The sequence below is a fragment of the Stegodyphus dumicola genome, chromosome 6 (assembly GCF_044657685.1).
Source record: "Stegodyphus dumicola isolate Sdum_Otavi_A_Nest chromosome 6, ASM4465768v1".
NCBI lineage: Eukaryota > Metazoa > Arthropoda > Arachnida > Araneae > Eresidae > Stegodyphus > Stegodyphus dumicola.
The window spans coordinates 40832153-40853379 of NC_140773.1; the positions used below are offsets into that span (position 1 = coordinate 40832153).

Genomic DNA, 21227 nt, shown 5'->3' on the forward strand with positions numbered 1-21227 from the left:
TACTTCATAATTAATTTTTGTACATGTAACTTGGATCACATGTTTCTATCTTTCATTTCATTAAATTAGTATGCAGCCGGATTTATATCTGTTTATGGTATGTTTATTGAAAATAATAAAGATACATAAGGAAATAAAAAATTCGAAAATTATGGTTGAATTTTCTTTGGAAAAGTTGAGGAAAAATGCATACCTAATTTTTATTTTAGCTAATATAAATATATATATATTTCTTTCTTCCTTTTCTAGTTTGTCTTAAAACAATATTTTATTATTTCTCACTAATAGCTCCATTTGTAACAATATTACTTTATCATATATTATTAGGGATATTATTAGGGATTATTATGATATTATTAGGGAATATTATTGCATGGTATTATTCGGTAAAAAACGACACTGCAATATTTAGAAATAAAAATGGTATTAAATCATGCTTAATTTTGTTTATGAAAATCGTACTGTATCTTTCAAAAACATTATTATATTCTGCTTATTTTAAGGTTTTTAGCCCGAAAGAGCATTAGCTCAGAGGGTCTATTTGTCTCAAAATGGTATTTTGCGTTGAATTACTATAAACGGCAGTATCACTTTTCAAATTGTTACCACCAAATATTATCGCCCTGTATTATGTTTAAAGAAATTAAATAATAAAGTATCTGCATAAATGTATGTATGTTTCTCACATTGTGAAAAACCAACGATACCTAGAACCATCAGATTTTGAATAACGTACTCCTTCACCCGAATATGGGGACCTGGAAGCCGAATTTTGAATTTCAAATTTGTTTTGTTATCTATTTCATATTTTTAAAATTTTAACGAATTTTTTTTATTAAGAAACTCAACAATTTCAAAGCGAGCGGTACGGAATAAAGTATTTTTATCTCCAGCTTTCGAGACTGTCTATCGGAAATTCCAAAGATATGCTGTTTTTAAATATTTTGTGATATTGCTGTTGAATTAAGTTTTATGTTGTTTAAGTGCGAACAACGTGATGTTTAATAAATAAAGGTAACACCCAAAACGTTAAAAAAACGCCCTTTTGGGTGTAATATAAAATTTGAAAGTTTCCAGATTTTACTTTTTTTATATATTTTTTTATTCTAAATGTTACCTTATTTATATCTCCAAACATATATGTCTGAATATATAAGAGAGGTAACATTTTGCCATAACTGAAGAAGTTTAAAGAATAATGCATATAATTTCCTTTCCAAGACCCGTAAGTATTTCAAACTGAAAATGCATAAGACTGAATGTATTGTTACTTCCTTCTACTTTTCTCTTCCCCCCCCCCCTGAAAAAAAAAAAAAAAAAAAAAAAAAAAAAAAAAAAAAAAAAAGAACGAAAGAGAACAAAACCAGTCTACATTAACAGAAAGTAGCATCTTTGAAACCGAGGTTTTGAAACTGGAATTTTATTCGCGCATGCGCGTCGACGACAAAACTGCTAAAGGAATGAAAGACTGATTTTTCAAGTTAAGCAAATAATGTTTTAGCTATTTTATAGAAATTAATAATCTGAAAACCTTTCCTAATTTTAAACTCATTCATACTTCTGAGGATATTAAAATTTAAGAAATTTTAAGGTTTCTAAGAAAGTGCTGAATTTACCTTTCATATAGTAGATGAAGATGCATCTGTTAGTCGCTTACTGTTATAGCTTAGGTTTAACACAGCCAAAAAAGTTTTGCTGTAGCAACAAGCTTCGGTAGGAGAGGTATTGCAGCAACATGCCAAGATATTTGAGGAACCATTTTCGCTTTCGATATAGTTAAAAACACAGCTGCTATGAAGAGGCACTTTTCCTGACTCCGAGCGATGAAAATTCGTCATGGGGTCCGCCATTTAATTTGATAGAATTGTGTTGCCAGATACTGCATTTAATGATGTCAACATTAGTTTACGAAATAATGGCTGACTTGCATTTTGTTATCACCTTTTAAAAACCTGAGTTACTGACATTTATTTTAAAAATTCAGATATAAATTATAATTTTACCAGGCTGAATTATATATGCAAGATAATTTAGTTTTGCAATGCAATACTGTTTTAAGTTTAAAATCAAATATAAAATTAACTTTGAAGACAGATAGAAGAGATATCTTAAGATATGACCCCCTTAAAAAGTATCTTGACTATGAGAGCTTTGATGTTATCTTTTTTTTTTTTTTCTTTTTTTTAGAACAATATTCTAGCAGCGAACAATATTTGCACGCCAAAATGTTTTAATAAATTGAAAAGGATTGTATAAGTAATGTAAAAATCTGAAAAAAGGAACATCACAGTATCCTTATGCGAGTCTGAGTACCTAAGAGACATTCCAATGAAATCCACCACTGAAAAGACCGAAAATATCGGAGCCAGTACCCAATTTCTTAGAACATTCATTGCTCTATTTTTTTAAATAATTAAAGAGAAGTCCATGAATTTGTATTTAATAATGATTTAAGGAGTTGCACATTTCACACATAGAAATTATAGGAAATTCTTTCCGAATTTTCTTTGCACATATGAATGCAAAGAAATTTTTACTGTTACATTTAGGAAACCCTTTGGATGAGGAAAAAGAATGTTCTAAAGAAGGCCTACGAATAAAGCAAAGGTACTCGGGTTTCTTTAAGAGTAAACAACAACCAAAAATAAATAAATAAATAAAAATTAAAAAGTATAGTTGATATAAAAGCTATATAAATATATGATACATAACCATATAAGGTGCGCATTCTAAAAATGATGTGCAGCCGTGCTATAGCAACACGTTTTAGTTCTATTCATAAAGAAGTTGATGTAATTTTCTATTAAACAGTATTAATTTTTTTTATTTCAATACGTCCTTCCTATTTTTCCAGTTATCTAAATCTTTCGAGGTACTTAAATTTTCAATATAGATATAACTGTCACATGTAAAGTTACTTTCTTAAATACATATATTTACATACTCCTTACTTTATTTATATAGTAGGGGTAGGTTTTTTTCCCTCACAAAATTGTTAACTACCTCATCTAAGTAATCATCAGTAGATATAATATGTAATTTTGAAATTGATCAGCTATGTATTTCGTTATAATATGTAAGTAATGTATTTATAAGAGGAAAATGAAAACATCAAAATGAAATTAAAATTTTCGCAATATTTTGCCTTTTACTGACAGGAGAAACATTTTGAGCGAAACACAGTCCCCTTCTTTAAGCAAGGAAAAAAAAAAAAAAAAAAAAAATTCAGCCTTCTAAAATAAACAAAATTATATTTGTTCTGAATAATAGATATAATACATTTTCTGCAATCATAAGTTCTGAAAAACCAATATCAATCTAAGATTGAATTTTATAAGAATTTAAAAATGTATTTATATTTAAATTTTATTTAACTAAAATATCTACTAACTAAAATCTGAATCAGATCAGATCCATAAGTTCATTCGCCTTCATAACTTCCAACACGAAGTAAGGTCTCTTCAGCAGATTTTAACGTACCAAGTCAATACAATTAGTAGATGTTGCGCAGTAACTTCATGGTTTTAACATTTGGCGCAAGTGGGAAAGGTTTTAGTCGCGTTTTTAGACAAGTCTTGAAAAAAGCAGTTTCTTATACTAGTTAAATTATCAAATATCTGATATCTGAAGTTCTAAAAATCTCAGCCCGACTGATGATTAATCCACGTATGTCCGGAACAATATATAATTTTCCTATAATTTACAATGCACTGCTGTTATTGCTTTATGAATGCATAAAAAATGTAAACGAGTACAAAACTTTTGGAAACGTTGTGAAAAAATTAAATTATAAGAAACTTGACCCCCGTACGAAAAAAATTCACCAATATATATTTTTATATATTGGTGTAGTTATATATTGATAATTTGCAATTAAATATTGGTATTTTTATTTATATATTCATATACAAATATATTGTATTTTATATACATAAATTTATATATATAAATATATATAAATTTTTATATTATTAAAGACATAAAGTAATAAATTTAGAACTAATATTTCACAAAGACTAGAAACTGAAATTCATAATTAATAAATTTCAAATAATCATATAAATGCAACAAAAAATTTTAAAATGTTAAAACCAAAACATTTCAAACAAGCAAAATCCCACTTCAAAAAAAAAAAAAAAAAAAAAAAAAAAAAAAAATTAATGCGCGAAAATACTAGGCAAGTTTGTGTTTTGTTTTCGAAAGCATTGTTTTGTAATTATAAATTTTTATATTTATATACCAATATATAAATAAATTGGTATATTTATTATATAAATAAATTGGTATACATAAATAATTGTATATATAAATAAATTGGTAATTTGCCCTTTTTGGTGTGGTTTTCAAAGTGCCTTGAGGGATGGGTTACTCAAGTTAGAATAATCCGGGAATTAAGTTCAAATGAAGTGCAGCCAAAAATATGTTTAATTTAATAGGCCGTAGAAGGAAGTTAAGTGGGGTCCACATCAGACTTATTTTTTCATGAAACAAACGGAGCAGTTTTTCGATAGCTTCATCTACAGGCTTCTGCTCTGTGTTAAAGAAAAACAAATTACTGCATTTAAAAACCCTTATTGTTCCTATGCTCTTTTACGCGCGTTGTGAAGCGGAAATTCGGCCCACACTGAAAGTGTATGAATGGAAACATAATTCTATTACTGATGACTCAATATGTACATCCGGAAACTTCCGCTACCAGCATGATGCTATTTATACATTCTTGATAAATCAGTTTTTATTTGGAACAAAATCTTGAGATAAAGGCCTCATAGTTCATTTGCTGTAGTAGGGTAAAACATATGCACTAACACTTCGACTGTTTTTTTTTAATGAAATGGTTGTGAAGAAAGAGCTTCAGGAAATCGAGAAATCCCATGATGTATAAGCGTTAAGAGTTGTTACGTAAAAAAAAATTCTGGCGGAAATTGTACTTAATTTATTACACAATGTAAATTTTAAGTACGCAATGTATTCATTGTGTACTTAATGTATTCATTGTAAAGAAAAATATCGGAGTTATAAAAACATGTAAATGTTGTAAAAAAAACTGTTAAATATCTGGAAATAAATAAAATATTTAACGTACGAAGTTTCCCTTTTATCTTTATAGGTTTCACTATTTGCTCCTTTCTCAAACTGCTTTCCCGCATTCGCCCCGAAGCCATTATATGCGGCATGCGAATACATTTCAATCCTATACATGTTGCAAAATGATATTACAAAGATTTCATTCTCTTATTTATTTGGAGTCCGAGTTCACATTATTTTCACTACCAGAAATATAAGAAAGAATAACTCACCAGAATATCTATATATTTAGCTATTTAATTTACAGTGTGATATAAACAAGTTTTCTCAAATTGGAGAGCCCACCAATGGCCGAGCGGTAAAATCGCTGAACACTGGTAGTTCGTTCCGAGTAGTTCGAATCCCGCGAACAGGCTGGCTGCTTGTGCGTTTTCGTGTTTTCCCCCATGTGTAACGTGTATACGAGCCAGTTTCCCTTAGAAAGTCCTCTACGAAGGCATCCCTCCCCTTAGGCAGATAGCCCTCGAGGCTTTGCCATAATCACAAACACACGCAAGCTGGAGACTCGCGAGCTTTATCCGGCCTCCAGAGCAATTTTTATTTATATAAAAAGATTTCAGTCATGTATTTGTTGTGAATACGGTGCTGAGGAGGTTTCAAGATTTTATTAATTATTTGAATTCTGAGTTTACATTATTTTCATTACCATAAAAAAGATGTGAATCATGCAGAAAATCTAGAAAGGGAGCTAGTTAATTAACACTGTTACTACTCTTATTCAAAGATTTGAAGACACAGATTCGATTAATTTTATTCCTATTTGTCAAAAATATGTATGATGAGCTAAGAATTTCTACTCTACGAATAATCATTTTATTAGGAATACATTTATACGGTAACAGCTTTTTTTCCTCTTTGAAAATGAACAATGAAAGAGCCCGATTAACCAATAAGTATCGAATGGTCACAAAAAAAAAAAAAAAAAAAAAAAAAAAAAAACTTTTCCAATATATGAACCCCTAGCGGCGTATCCGCTCCACCAGCTGCAATGAAATTTCAGCTATTGTTTATTTGAAGGTATTTTCCAGATTTTGATGATTTAAGACAATAGATTTTTCACGATTTCGGTTACACTGGAAAAAAAGAGACACCTACATTTTTCTTGCGCAAATTAATCAGCCCATTAAAAACCATAAATGGAATTAGAACGATAAATGCATAACGGAAATTGTTACGAAAAGAAGAGCATTGTAAAGGACCAATGACAAGACAGGAATGAGATGCATTTTGTACAATTTCCAGGGACAGATATTAGAAGCACAGAACAGCACGTGCAAAGCATTGCTTTTGGACAACATGTAGCGCGCAGTGTGGAAAGATTGTATCTTCAATCAGGTGTTCGAACTTATTAACAAGATGACATTTCTAGGGAAACAATATCAAGCTGTTTTACCTGAGAGGGTAAAATGCTGCCGAAGCAGTGTGAGTTTATCGGCGAAACCATAAGATAAGACTATATCCCGTGTTTCGTAAAAACTGTACGTGATTTGGCAAAAACACTTGACGAAACCGGATGCACATGTAATAAATAGACCGCGATCCGAATGACCATGTGTTCCTGTTGAGCTGCTGCGGAAATGCATAATATGCTTACTGCAGGTCCCCTGCATACGGCAAGAAGTGCTGCTGGCATAGTGAATATACCGAAGACCACAGTCCTCAGGCTTCTGCGTTCTGTTCTGCGGATCTTTCCTTATCGATTCCAGCGCGTCCAGATGTCGCAAGCTGGGAAGAAGCAACAACGTATCGACTCTGTGAATTTTTCCTCATCAGACAACCGGTAGCTATTACCTGGGTTGACAAGGAACATTTTTCCTTAACTTTAAAAGCAAACTCCAAAACTGCGTTCACTGGGCTGACAAAAGTACTCACGATATAGCACCAACGCCTTTACGCGAAGCTAAAGTGACTGTGTAGGGCAGCATCGCAAGCACCTTCGTTCCCGATCCGTTCTTCTTCGACGAGTTCACTTCCACAGGTACGAAACCATGCTCCATCATAAGTGCATGGTATACAACTATTGCACACAATGTTGCAAAATTGTGTTCCAGAATCGTAATTCCAAAATTGAAGCAGCCTAATGTTCTTAACGACATTGGATGTCAAATGGTACTCCACCTCACACGTCGTTACATAATGTGCTCGGCAAGTGCTGCAATAACAGTTTGGAGACAGAATTATTTCCCGTAACTTTGCAGTTTCGCGGCCTCTGCAATCTTCCGAACTCACTCCGATGGATATGAATTTATCTCAGATCTAAGGTGTACGCATCAAATCCAGTACATTTTCAGAAATGAAAGATGCCATAAACCATAAAGTTAAACAAATTCCTTCTGCGTAGTTACGTTTGTCATTGTTGTCAACAATCTCCCGCATGCGAAGGGGGGGGGCACGTTGAAAACTTGTAATTCCAATAAAAGTTTTGTTCCCTCTCCTTCTTGTGCTGTCATAGGTCTTTTACAATGTTCTTCTTTGCAAACGTTTTACACCGGAAATTTTCGTCATACGTGTATCGTTTCCATGAAATTTATGGTTTTGTAATGCACTGATCAATTTGCGCCGGAAAAAAGTGGATGTGGCTTTCGAAATGTTTTCACTGTAACCGTAACTGTGAGGTCTTTATTGTTTTAAATCATTACAATCTCGAGCGCATATCTTCAAATAACAATATCTGAAATTTCATTTCAATTGGCTGAGCGGATAGGCCACTAGAAGTTCATAGAAGTTTTTTATTACCACCTTGTATTTACAATCTTTGATGAAGATAATTTCTAGTAATTTTTCTTAAGTGCACGAACATTATACAAACAATATTTCTATTTGCATACGAAGTTTAAAATTATTAACATGCTAACATATGCATTTAAATTTGTGCGTCTAAAGGAAAAAAAAAAAAGACTAGATAGTCATTAATTAATCTCAACCGTTTTCGTACTTGGAAATTTTTCATAATTTGTTTATTTTTAGTTTAAATTAAAGTAAATTATTTAATGAATTAGTTAAAAACATTAGAATTATTTGAAATGCACTTCAGTTCGAAATATTCATATATTCAGTTGTCAAAATGTTTGAATTACAAAGTGTATATAACAAAGATATCTTGCAAATACCAAACTTCAGGTTTCGGATAGCGAATAAATATAAATTTGATTTTTTTTCCCATTGTATTACTTTTATTATCGGTTATCTATGTTTTGATAAGCATTTAGTAAACGAAATTTAAATTTCAGTTAGGATATTTTTTACTTTGACCCAACAAATTTCACTTGCTGAGAAAAAAAAAATCCTTCAGCTGTTTTCAGTATGTACATTCGGCCCAATTGCAAGTTCGGTTTGAGACCACTGATTTTTCTGTTTAAAAGACTTTTTAAATCTGCTTTAAACTAGAGTAATTAAATCTATTTAAGTATAAAATACGGCAGATGTAACGATTTTTTTTATTTCAAGTAAATAAACATACTGCAAAAATAGTAGCAATAATATTTCTTCTAGAGTTTTAATAATTTCCCGTTTCATAGATAATCTCGCGCGATTTTCATACCATACCTTCCTACTTCCTTTAGTTGGCAATTCATGAATGTTTTTCATTCTTCTTTAAGACCGGCAATTCTAATTTAAAGTTATTGTTATTTTATGCAAGTTTTCACGCGATCTGATAAATCATATGATATATTGTGAAATCGTTATTTTATCCACAGTCATTGCCATAAAAATATGCGCGTCAGGAAACAGCTGTCAAAATCGAAGAAAGTTTTGTGTATGTGAGAGCTGCAACGGGATTACAAAATCAAAGTAAAAGGATCATTTGCTACAGGAAAAACCGCAAATGAGTGGAAGTTCTAGTACCTTGTTGAGCCACTTCTAGCGTAAATAAAGAAGCGATAAATTCAGGCACTGAGACATCTATTCCCCGTAAGGTGTCCTGTATTATCTCATTTCACAGTTGCTGTAAACGCGTCTCTAGTTAACCAAAAATTTAGCCTTTCAACTTGTTTTCTCTCACGCATGCTTGCTCGGTGACAGATCTGAGGGTGGAGAAAACCAGGAAAGAGTGATAATGTGGCGAAGGCGTTCTTGTTACACTTTGGCTGTGTGTGACCCAGCATTGTCCTGCTGCAAAATGCCTCTAAGAGTCTATCCATGAGAGACAAAACATGTGTCAGAAGATTTAACATATCACTCGGCTGTGGATCAGTATTAGAAGTGATGGGGTATCGAATGTAACCACGGGGCCATAGATGACTACAATCAAAAGCGGTTGTCGTCAATACCCAAATAAAACTTGATTCGTCTCTGAAGGCTACCTGGTTCCGTTCGGTTGCGGACTAATATCGTCGAGCGTGATACAACTCCAAACGAAAGCTACGGTAAATGTCATTGGAAGTACATAAAAATGGTACACGATACCAAAGTGTTCTTCGGCTAAGCACTTGCTATGGTACAGACAGACACAGAGGCTGTGCTTGTCAGGTGATGGCACAGGCTTCACGGCTGCTTGTCTGCAGAGTGTCCTGCGCCTGGCCACCTTGCATGCAACTTCTCTTTTGCCCATCTGTCCTGCGGCCCCTCACTGTCAATACGGCTTAGGTGGCGACCTACTCGCCGAGTTGATTATCCTACTTCCATCATCTAACGGTTCTTCCTCACTCGCTCTTTGACAGCTGAACATACTGTCTTCAATGGCGGTAATGCCTGCTAGTGGCAGGGAGGTATTTTCTGTATTCAGGAATAATTCCAAAACTAGAGATTCATTATTTTGAGAAGTACGTGCTTACTTAAAATATCGGATAGAAAAGTTGCATGTGTTTATAATACTCGTGTAAGTTATTTATGAGATAAAAGTATCTAGTACTTAAGCTAAAACATATATGAGGATTTTCTCATATATGTTTTAGCTTATAACTCTCTTATAGTTCTCATATTTAAAGAACATATGTGAATTTGAACAATTGCCCAAATTTAGAACTTTTCATTTGCTCCTCAGTTTGTTTAAAAGAAAAATTATGGATTGTTTTTTGAAGGTAGCTTACCTTAAAAAGCTCTCCAGGAAGACATCTCTTCTTTTAGGCAGACAGCGCCAGTGCGCTTTGCCATAGTCAAATAAATTCAATAAATTTTCCCATAAAAAATCAGTATTGATATCTAGAAAAATTCATTATTTCCTGTGTTGAATTATTCTCAACAATAACAACACAGAAATAGTAAAGCGATTTGGAATCTCTTTAAATGAATCAAAAGAAAGAACGAAAATATGAATGCAAATATGCTTATATAGACTGCCATGAAATGTATTAAATTTTTACTTATTCATAAAATCTTTTTCTTATGAAAGAAGTTCTTATTGTTCAGATAATTTTATAATTATTTCAAAATAGCTGTTTAATTTTGTATCTACGTATGAATTTTCCACTCATCATTATAATTAAAACAACTAGTCCGAAATTAGAAAAGGTAAGCTGTTTATAAAAAATTTGATGTGTACCACCACATGACTTCTTTATACGGAATATTAAATTATAAGCATTTTTTCCTGCATTTCATTTAAACTTTTTTCCTCGAATTTCATTAGAGGTATATTTCTCATTCAATTAATTAAGTTTTCACTTCGCGGCAAGGCAAAAATACATAAAAACTTAAAATATCTACATTAAAAATTGATGAAAGATATAGAAAAACATAAAACACCAATTACAATTAAAACAGTTAAAAGAACAATTTTTGCAATTAAAATGACAGTTTCTACGCAAAAACAAGTAATTCGGCCAGCAGGGAAGAGGGTGGAATTTTCGGTGCGCAAAACTAAAAGTTTTCCTTTGGTCCCACTCGGCAAAAAGGCACTGAAAGTGCAAAAAGACTTATTTCACTCTTCTGCTCAAATGTAAACAAATATGGCTGCTGTGTTAAGAAAACTTAGGCTTAGCCGCACTTACACAACTTAAATTGTTGATAATTCTACAAATATACCACTAAGAGAGGTGCACAACTACATGTTATAGCAGTCCTATATACAAAATTTCAACGTTCTGAGACTACTAATTTGTGAGCTATGCGAGATACATACATACATACATACGCACGTACGTACAGACACCACGAAAAAAATCTTTTCTGAATCCATTTTAAATCAGTTTTATAATTCATTTGGAGAAAAAGAGTTTTTATTTTGTCCTTACGTACAGATGTCACGAAAAAACATCGTTAAATTGCATTCGATAGCAGTCAAAATGGATATTTTCGTTGAAATATAATGCCCGGAATATTGGTGCTTACAATACTTTCTTTACTTGGTACAAAGAAGGAAAAAGACTAAGGAGTTACCAAAAGAAGAGGGAAAAAGTTTTAGTCAATAATAGGAAACACATTAGCTGTCTTCACATTTTAAATATCAAGAAAGAGAAAGAAATTCATTAATATTCTTCAGACGACTAAGTTTCGTGCGTAATTTAAGAGATTATTCCTTGCGCTTATGAGTAAGCATGGCTATGTATGATAGAAGTAAAGTTTCTTTTACAGTTAGGGGTTAGTAACCTGAAGCATGCAAGCGGTTTTGGAAAATAACTATTTGTGTTACTACTCATGTTAATTGACACAATATCTTTATATTTTCAACTTTTCGTATATATAGTAACAACAACAACAATTTAGGCTTCCCTCCCCCGTGACCTAAATCACACTACAGGTCTACTCTCCCTTTGGGCACGTCGTGGAGGTTCAACCTCCACTATTACCCTCCAGAGGAGCAGCGCACCACCTGGAATTCACCAGGCAGCACCGGTCGTCTAATGCTCCTACCAGTCGCATGGGCGAGCCCGTCGCACAAACCGTTACCCAGCAAACCTGGGGAAACCAAGCCCTCCGTCTACGGTTCCACACCGCTCAGGACATGCCAGTCCCCGAGGCCGGCCAATAAGTGACCTTTCCCAGGGGCTTCAGAACCAACAAGTTCATAAATTTTATCCCCCGTGGCCGAGATTGCCTAGGTACAGATCCTAGCCAGTAGCTTCGCAGAGTTCTCTACGTCGACCCCCGGGGGGGAGTATATATAGTAAACAAAAGGTTCACGAAAAGCATTTCATTTCTCTAGGTATTAAAAAAGGAAATGCAACAAATACATAAACGGCATTCTGAAATACTGTAAAAGTGTGTGTATGTATAATTTACTTTGGTTATCCTTATAGTTCTCCTGGTTATTTTTTAATTACATTTCAGTGCATGCATGTATTTATTTACACATAAGAAAGAAATGATCGTGTTCCTTATATCCACAGCATGAATTACGCTTTAACAAAGTAAGAACTTTCAATCTGTTTTATTTATCTGCTCGTCTCGAATTAGCTGAGTTGCAATAGTAAACAAATGAACCACGCGTACCTTCAACACCATTAATAATATGAAACGTACTGCAGATATGAAATGGGGCACACCGGCAAATCTCCTGAAATCTTGGTGCAAAACCATTTCAGAACGAATTATTTTGTATGGAGCATCCATGTAGGGCCACAACATCACTTCTTCCATGAAAAAAGAAAGAAACTGCTTTTCATACAAAGAAATCAACATCTGTTGTTGAGCCCCAGTGGCAAAAGCTGCTAGGCTAAATGATAATACATCATTGTGGGGAACGGCATTTTTCCCCTCCATTCAACATGCCTTCGTGGTGTAACGGTTAGTAGACTCGACGCTTATTCGAAGAGTCCAGGTTCAAGTCCCAGCGAAGGCATTGCTCCTTTTCCCATCTCCTGCTTCAAAATAACCTAATGTTTCTACAGTGGGTCCCGAACTAAAAGGTGGTGGATGATGATTCTTCACCACCTGGATTTGGCGATTCGGTCCCTTAAATCCCAGTCGCCTTTTAAAAGAGGAAGTATATGAGGTATTTTCTCCCTCCTTTCAGCATGCCTTCGTGGTGTAACGGTTAGCACAGTCGCGCGTATGCGAGAGGTCCAGGTTCGAGTACCAGGGAGGACATTGCTCATTTTTCACATCTCCTGCTACAAAATAACCTAATGTCGCTACAAGCATAATCCGCATAGATTATAAAAAATACAAAGTTCGTTCACTTTGTCACCCAGCACAGTTTGACCTAACGGATATGATCCATAAAAACTCGGAAACTCAGGCTGATTCATTATACACTGATGGATCCAAGACAGAGGCTGCTACAGGACGTGGATTCTACGAATTGGGTAAAGGCAGCATTATCTTCTCCTAGAAAACGGACTCTGCCTCAAACTCCAAGCACTCTCAAGCATGCACAGCAGGAGCCCTCTGGTTCATAAAATACAGAGTACTCTCATCAGCATCTCTAATTTTTTCGTCCTGTGCTTCGTTGGGTGCCAGCGCACGTAGGAATACTTGGAAATGAAAGTGCAGACACAGCGGCTAAAGAAGCTGCCAATGGTGCATCTATACTTGACTGCCCCACAACATTTCCAATTTCGCTGCTAAAGCATTCCACCTGCATACTTCTCATAAGACAGTGGCAAGCTCGATGGAATGATGCCACAACGGGTCGACTTACACATGCAATGCTCCCAAGTGTAAGCATGGATCTGCAGAGCAAGACTGCCAGTATGTCACATTTCCTAACAGAACATGGACTATACAAAGCATATCTGCATAGTTTAGGTCTTTCCAACCAAAATACCTGCGACTGTGGGAAAGTGGGCAGCCCAGACCACTATTATTTTGAATGTTGCTTGACGGCGAAGTTCTATCTAAAAAAGGCAGCACTCATGTTTCGCGCAGCGTGTTGTAAAAATACTTAAAATAACAATATTGCCCTACCGAAGACACATGCTATCACTACATATTTATATTATTTACATGTTCCGCCCTAAGGCACTACACGGAAGACATGGATGCCTTTTTGGAGGACGTTCTAAGGGAACTGGCTTGTATTAACACGTTACACATATCACTACGGTGTCCGCCGATAACATCGCGGCAAAAACATCGCGGACGAAAACGTCGCGGAGAAAACAACGCAAGACGAAAACGTCGTGATACAAAACATCGTGGGAGAAAACATCGCAAAGAGAAAACATTGCAGTTCTAAAACATCGTGCTACAAAACATCGTCGTCGAAAATAAAGCGGTTCAAAAACTTCGCAGTTTAAAAACATCGTCATCGAAAATATCGTGGTAAAAAATAAAGTATCTACAAATCATCGCATGACGATAACTTCGCAGACATGCTTTTTTCAGGTTTTAATTATTGTAAATGGATATTCCCATAATGATTTGTGAGTGCAGTATGTAAAGAAGGATAATTTTTATTTTCACATATTTTATTAACTAATAAATGTTTGCTGAAAAAGTAAGAAGGAAACTTAAGCATAAAAAATTAAATGCAAATTATAGATTATACTTTTCATGAAAAATTACCAGTAAAAACTTTATAAAAATCATTTATTAATGGCCTTTGTTAGTTAACTATGTCGGTTTAAAATTCCATTAATTGCTATAAGTTGCATTAATTTTCTATGCTTAAGTTTCGTTCTTATTTTCTCAGCAAAAATTTATTAGTTAATAAAAAGTATGAAAGTAAAAATTATCCTTCTTTCCATCTTGCGATCACAAATCAATATGGGAATATCCATTTACAGTTATTAAAGCCTGAAAGAAGCATGTCTGCGATGTTATCGTCATGCGGTGATTTGTAGATACTTTATTTTTTACCACGATATTTTCGACGACGATGTTTTTAAACTGCGAAGTTTTTGAACCGCTTTATTTTCGACGACGATGTTTTGTACCACGATGTTTTAGAACTGCGATGTTTTCTCGTTGCGATGTTTTCTCCCACGATGTTTTGTAGCACGACGTTTTTGCCTTGCGTTGTTTTCTCCGCGACGTTTTCGTCCGCGATGTTTTTGCCGCGATGTTTTCGGCTGTAACCATCACTACATATTGCGCTGCAAAAACGCAGTAATCAGTTACAGTTTTTTACTGTAAAGACAGTAAAACGCATAGGAAATTTCTGTTCCAGTTCCTGTAATATAAGTATTTAATTTTTTATATAGTTATATAACTCTTATGATATTAAAGTCTTTGTTCCGTCGCATCAACTTCCTGACATATGCATATATTTGTATTCATCCGGTGTATTATAGTGTTAACGTATAGTTACCTGATTCTCGTATAAGTGTTCGTTCCATTACTGTAAATATGCCAAATTAACACATGAACTACGAAAACAGTGTTGCATAATGTCATTTATATGTATCTGTAATGTAAAAATTGTTTTCCCACTTTTCCACATTGATTTTCATCCCTTAAATGTAGAACATATGATTTATAATATATGCACCAGATATGGTGCTCATTTAATGCATTGTCATAGGCATATAGTATAATATAATATATAAGGAGAACTATATATATAATATATAATATAATATATAATATAATATAAAATATAATATATAATATATAATATAATATATAATATAATATATAATATAATATATAATATAATATATAATATATAAGGAGAATTATATGGTGTACATATATATGAAGAATATATATTAGAATTATATGGTGTATATATATATATATATATGTAATCTTGACTATAGAATTTTATTATTACATGTATATATATATATACACCATATAATTCTCCTTATATGTAAGTATTCAATCATGGAAAATGAATGTTCATACGTAATACTGTGCTATTCAAAATATCTTGTAACAATAAGAAAAAGTATGTATTGAACAGGCCTCGCATGCCAATGTAACAGATTTCCGAAGAAATGACGTTCAATTCCGTACGACACGACCTAGGACGAATGTCATCTTCGCTGTGGATATAGATGGGTAGTAAGTGTTTACGGTGAAAGGGTAAAAAATGGCAGCAAGATAAATTTGAAATTTATAAGAAGGAATGGCAAAAATCAAAAAATCAACCACTGAAAAATGTATTTTGAAGCAACAAGAATTATACAGCCATTAGGTTTTAATTATTGTTATAGTTACAATCTTTTTTTTTTTTTTTTTTTTTTTACCATTTGTCCAGGTATTTGAATTTAGACAAATCGCTGATTTGTTACAAAAATAAATAAAGTAAAAAGGAAAAATGCTTATAGCATTATTCTGCTACATATACGTTGGTGGTAGGCACTTAAAATGCATTAGAAAGGTTTAAACTTCCTATGAAAAATTAAGCTCTATTGGCCTAAAACAATTGGACAAGTGATTCCTAATGTAAAATAGCGAAGGGAAAGTAATAATCATAATAAAAAGAAAGTAATAATCATATCAACTGATGTTCTATATTAAGTAATCATAAGAACCTTAAAACTTTAAAATATTTAGCCGCATTAAAATTGTTCTAAAACATAATACCAATAACTCGCACTTATATGTAATACAGGGAGAGTACAATTCATTAATCAGATTACAAAACTTAATAGCGTGTAAACCTAGTCAAAAGCCACCGATAATTCACGGTTTATTGAGTCTGGATAAGTAATGTAAACGAACCTTGCCGTGGCTTTGCGTCAGTTTCTGGTGATGGTACTGCACGCCATGACGTCATCGAAAAATGACATCGCGTGAGAAACAACCGCGGGATGATTGTATGCTCTGCTTTGTCCTTTTGAATGTAGATGACAGAGGTACTTTTTTTTTTTTTTTTTTCTCATCTAAGCGCTGTAACCAGTGTTATGAGTTTATATCAGAACTTAAGCTTCATGTATTTTTACTAAAGGGTTCTATACAAATATAATAGTGTGAAAATTTGTCTTATTTCACTTGGGATTTTAATTAAAAATCACTTGGAATCCTCATCTTACTTGGAATCATAAATCCAGGCCCGGCTTCAGATTTTTAGCCCCCTAAGTGAAGATTATAATTGGCGCAAATTAAGTAAATTAATAATTCAATGTACACCTTTAGTTATCACTTAAAAGAATTACTTAGCTAAAAAACGATCTCCCAAAATTGAGGCCTTAGGCAGTTGCTTGATCGCCAGGGCCTGATATATACAGACTCATTATCCGGTTTGAAAGCACTAACAAATGCTGATATTTTCATTGATTGAGTGTGATATAACACTGATATTTTCGTCTCATATATAAAAGATTTCCTTGTCAAAATTGAGAAAATACATGAAGTGAAAATTAACTGGATGAAAGCCCATACTGGTGTTATAAGCAATGAGGGGGCCGACATGCTGGCCAAAGAGACTGTTTTGTATAATACCGATGATGCGTTTGATATTCATACATCAAAAAGAATTGTTATTGATAAAATCAAGGATTTCTATTTTGATTGGTAGAAAGAGAAAGAAACATTTCGGGGAAAAGGAAAGATTAAAAAAACATTTTTTTTTTAACTTTGAAGTTTCTAAAAATATGAGAATGATATATGATTTTGATTGCAATCAAATAATTACTGGACACGGGCGCTTCTCGGAATACCTGAAAAGATTTAACCTGCAAAATAATAGCCTTTGTAATTTTTCTTGTGCTGAAGGCATTGCACGACATTTCGTCGAAGACTACGTATTATTGCGAAATGTTAGGGAAAAACGTGGTATCATAAAGGAATTCTATTGCCTCAGGAAAGAGTTTAGATTTGCAAAGGATTTGGTGAACTGTATCAGCGGCAACAGAATAATATTGGGAATTTTAATTTGATGTTTTTAACTGTATTTTTGTTTTAATCTGTGTTGAGTATACTGTGTTAACCATAAGGCCTATTATTATCGGCCAGGAGGGTTGCAGCACACTCGTATATTATATTACATTACTAGAATCATATATAACGCATTCATTTTACTGTTACATGATAACTGTTTCAAATGTAGATGTATGTAATGTATTGTTCGAAACCAAAAAGGTCTTCTCTAATATATTGTGAAAAAACGGTCTCCTCATCAACAGCTTATGAAGCTGTCCTTCGTTCTGTACCTTTCTCGTACCTCTCGTAACAGATGCCTTGCTGTTATTTGATTTGAACACAACCTTGTTGTTGGATGTTCAAGAGGATTCATTTCTTTTCTTCCGCTTGAATTTCCAATACATTAAATGAAACTTAGAAACTTCTAAAAATTTCGTCATTTTGTTTATAAGGTATTTCTCCCACCTTCTTGGCATGCCTTCGTGATGTGGTGGTCTGCAAGCTGGGCGAGCATTCCAGAGGTCCGTGGTTCGATTCCCGGCGAAGGCGTTGCATATTTTTCATCTGTCCTGCTTCCAAAATACCTAATATTTCTACAAGTTACTACTAATAAGGTTGCATAACATCGCTTTCCTTACGCCCGGGGATGACAATATCCAATCACAATTTTTAAGATATTCTTAAGAAATTATTTCATTTATCAACGTTAAATAATTAATTTTAATAAAATTTTTATTAACTACACTTTTATTACATTAACAGGAAAAATTAAAGGAACAACTATAAAAAGTCATGTAACATTAATCATTTGGCAGCTGAGAACATGGAACATGTATATAATTCTTATCTTTCCGTGCCTGACAAATCTTCAAAATACAGTATTACGTATTACTCTCCAAAATAATTCATTTAAATAAGAATACAGGAAATATGATATTATATGGGGTACAGGAAATTATGGGTCACCCCTGACCTAATGCAAGTTTTACAGCAGTTTTCCATGCTGTGGTATTAATTTTTTTAGAAGTTTCCTGCTGTAATAAAATACCTTACACTGACTAGCGCTTTTTTAGCTCCTGGGGAGTGCTAGGTGGGTGCTGCAATGATATCCACACGTATGTTATAGGATTTAAATCCAGAGAATAAGCGAGCCATTCCGTCCACTGGATTTCTGCGCACTCAGAGTAAATTTTCGCAAATACAGTGTGATGAAAGCGAGCATTGTCATCCTTTAGAGAAGCTGTTACCTTCTACACCTCTAAATAAATTGACATACAAATTAAAAACCTTATCTCTGTACATTTCAGCGTTCATAGTTGCATTGGTAAAATTGTGTAGGCCAGTGCAGTCATTCAAAACGATGCTCCTATTGTAAGTCGATGCAGCCCCTACCATGATTTCACCACCTGTATATTGATGACTACTGACCTTTTCAGCCTTTCTGCAAGTGTTTTGCTTCCGTTAGATTGTCAAATACAACGAGTCATTTACGGTATATGTATGGATAGCCTAATTTCTAGAGATACAACGAACACTTTTGCAATCTGGGCTGATATAAGTTGTCCATTTCTTTTAATAGTCTTTGCCAAATAAAGGTACTGAGGGTCTGTTGTAGCACTTTTTAGACCTTGATTTGATTGTCTTAATATACTAACCACCAATATCTTTAAACTTTTTCCAGATTCCTTGATATGAGACGTTTAGCTATTAGACAGACCTATGTCAGTGTCTGTCTTGCTTCCATTCTCACAATCGCCCTTCAGAATCTAACAGATGCTTTCTCAACTACATGTGCAATACTTGAAATGCTGTACAATCCTTGAAATCAGCACCCTACTGAATTCTTTTCCACACGTGCGGAAAGAACGAGCTAAAAATATCAGCATATATCTGCGTAGCGATGAACTATGTGATAACATCGACCTAGAGCTAACCAATCACCTACATTTTATTGGACTTCACTTGATAGAATTAACATAAAATAGCTTTTTATAGTTTCCCCTTTAATTTTTCCAGTTTGCGTATTTTTGTAAGTGAATTCTTGCGATGAGTAACGAAGATTCTGATTTTTAATCACAAAAACCGTGTAATATTAAGAACATTGAAATCATGATCGGTTATCTTTTGAATTGAAATCAGAGCTACAGATACAGGCTATTTGAACACTGCAGATTGTCACTTCAAAATACGAATGGTTATCAAATAAGTTATTTTTAAAAGAATCGATGTCTTTATTTTACAGAAAGACATCAATTCTTTTACATTAATTTCAGATTTATCTAAAATTTTCTAAATAATTTTTTCTCTCTCGCATTCTTTCCATATATAAAATTAATAAACAAGCAGGCACAAGTAATACATTGATGTCATCTAAAAATAAACTTTTTACCCATTTATTTTCATTGCAGAAAATAAAACTTCTACTCGGGAGTAACAAATATTAATAATTGAAAGCCCCTTAGCAAATGTATAGTTATTCGACATATATTTTCCTTTTTTCACTAATCAAACTTCCTTCAGTATAATGAGAAAACTTAATGTTTGAAATATATTACAACTTAACATTTGTTTAATTTTTAAATGGATAAAAAATGTGAAGTATTACACGAATAGTAACAAATAAACATAATTGAACTTCTTTTTAATTTTAACAAAATTGTCATATAAATAACATTTATCAGTGTCTTTAAATAGTGAAAATGCTTTTAAAATATGAGTTGTATTCTACGCTCCTATTCTTTAACACGCTGTGCAAAATATATTTTATTCATAATTAATATTTTATTAATAAATTAATCATCATAGTATAATATTAGATAATTCTTAAATTATTATTCCTTAACTAATAATAGCCATATATTAGTTATTCTTCGAAAGAAGTAAAAATGTAACGCGACTAACATTACGTTATCCTATTTCTCTCGGTGACTTTTGATCTGTTTTTTCCCGAATTTTTAATTTTTACCATTTAAACTTCAGCTTTTTCTTACACATATTTTACTTTTGAGGGAAACAAAATCTCTTAAAATATGAATCGCTTACTTTTACTTTATGTAAATTAAATATGATCATTTTAATCCTAATATTGAACACACGTAATGATTCACGTAAATATGTGTATCTAATCATTTGCACAATCAGAATGTGATATTTATTTATTACAGATCAATTGAGACTCTGTATCTTATCATTATCTGTGTATATATCAGTATCGTATGATCATTTGCATCAGTATAGTATAATCATTTGCGCAATAAGAATGTGGTGTTTATTCATTACTGATCAAGTCAGATTGTGGTATTTATTTATTCAGAATTTTAGAGTTTGTAGAATATCATTTCTAAACTAAATCTTCTTAAAGATAATTTTCTATAATCCCAGCTCTAAGAAAATGTTAAAAACGTCCGTAAGTAATTTAAACTGTATTGTTAGTTACTATTTCAGACTAGAACTATATTTCAAAGTACTTAAAAAAATTTATTTTTCCTAAACCTCTAAATTATGAA

The 21227-nt window shown here is 33.1% G+C and overlaps 1 protein-coding gene across 2 annotated transcripts in view; it reads right to left on the bottom strand.

Annotated features, from left to right (window-relative positions):
* The window catches only part of LOC118202083 (anoctamin-4-like), a 123908-nt gene that overhangs the window by 101807 nt on the left and 874 nt on the right, over positions 1–21227 (bottom strand). The window contains exon 1 of one of the 2 annotated variants that reach the window (XM_085818252.1): positions 1617–1839. The exons of the other annotated variant lie outside the window; for it this stretch is intronic. The gene's annotated coding sequence lies outside the window, so the exon portion shown is untranslated. Of the gene's footprint in view, positions 1–1616; positions 1840–21227 lie in introns of those variants that run through there. 2 annotated transcript variants of the gene reach the window in all.